The sequence below is a fragment of the Octopus bimaculoides genome, chromosome 13 (assembly GCF_001194135.2).
Source record: "Octopus bimaculoides isolate UCB-OBI-ISO-001 chromosome 13, ASM119413v2, whole genome shotgun sequence".
In the NCBI taxonomy this organism is placed as follows: domain Eukaryota; kingdom Metazoa; phylum Mollusca; class Cephalopoda; order Octopoda; family Octopodidae; genus Octopus; species Octopus bimaculoides.
The window spans coordinates 29,679,203-29,680,917 of record NC_068993.1 but is presented as its reverse complement, the minus strand read 5'-3'; positions in this window follow the sequence as shown (position 1 = coordinate 29,680,917).

Sequence of the window (1,715 nt, the reverse complement as noted above, 5' to 3'; positions counted from 1 at the left end):
TATATATATATATATATATATTGTCTGTCTCATTATAATGTTGTCAAATTCATTTCAGTTGTCCATAACGATGTCGCCGAAATTCACTCAGTTATTGAAGTATTCAGTTTTAACTTTTCTTACATAGTCACTTTGTCTCTATAATTCTGTCTTAGATTTAGCTGGCTGAAAACCCTTATTTCTCAATTCTATATTTCTACCATTCAATATTTACTGTCTCTATGCGACAGAATTCCCAAAAGAATATCTCTCTATCTCCCTCGGTCTCTGGTCTAACCCTCTCTGCTTTACTCTGTCTCCCTTGATCTGCTTTACTCTGTCTCTCTCGATCTCACTCTTTTCTCCTTTTTTCAATTAACCCCTTGCTTCGCCAGGTCTATAAAACTAGCGTGCGCACGCGATTGCTTCACTTGTTCCTAGAACATCTGCTGAATTAATACGACCATAGAAGCATGATCAGATAAGTTTCTCTGTCTTTCTAGCCTCGCTCGTACTTTTCTATTTATTTATGCCCTGATTCGTAACACCTTACTTAGTGCTTCCACTATTCTGTCCGTTTCATTATAATGTCGTCAAATTCATTTCAGTTGTCCATAACGATGTTGCCAAATTCACTCAGTTATTGAAGTATTCAGTTTTAACTTTTCTCATATAGTCACTTATCTCTATAATTCTGTCTTAGATTTAGCTGGCTGAAAACCCTTATTTCTCAATTCTATATTTCTACCATTCTGCAAACTGCGAGCTTTCTTTTCAGGTACATGACGCTGCTATACCCCGCCCCAGGGTCTCACGGGCCCATACCTCCCATACCCTCAGGGTTGGCACTCTCAACGTCGGCACACTGAAAGGTAGGTCTGGTGAGATTGTTGAGATGTTTGAATGGAGATGTGTCGATATCTGTTGTCTCAAGAAGTAAGGTGGAGAAGAGGTTCCGCCAGGTTTCTCAAAGGCAAAGAACACAGGTACAAGATTTTCTGGGCAAGGAATACAGATGGGGTCGGGAGCATGAGTATACTTCTTGCAGAGAAATGGGTGGATAAGGTAATTGAGGTAGTTAGAGTATGCGATAGAATACTGAAGATTAGATTAGTCCTTTACCATGGGTTAGCAACCATTATCTCGGCCTATGCCCCTCAGATGGAGCTACCCAACGGACAGAAAGACCGATTTTATGACACCTTCCTGCAGACTACCTTATCAACGAATGACAGGGACCTTCTCTTTGTGGCTGGTGACTTCAATGGTCATGTTGGACAACATTCAGGGGGCTTCTATGGCGTACATGGAGGCTATGGTTTTGGTTCCTGCAATGAGGAGGGAACCAGGCTGCTGGAGTTCTGTGATGCAAATGACCTTATAGTCTGCAATACTAACTTTAGGAAACCTGCCAGTCACCTAGTCACCTACCGTTCTGGAAGATACACTAGCCAAATTGACTACATCCTTGCCAGAAAAAGGGAAAGATGGCAGCTTATAAATGCCAAAACCTTCCCAGGCGAAGAATGTATCCCACAACATAGACTAGTAGTTAGTGACTTCAGGATCAGGGCTAAGTGGTTGCCCAGAAGATGACCAGCACGGAGGAGAAGGGTCTGGAAGCTTAAAGATCCTGCAAATGGTCCGAGATTCAGAGACTTATTATTCGAAGCCTTTGACGAAATAGAGGGGGATATAGCTTCACACAATGTAGAAGACAACTGGAGGTTTCTATG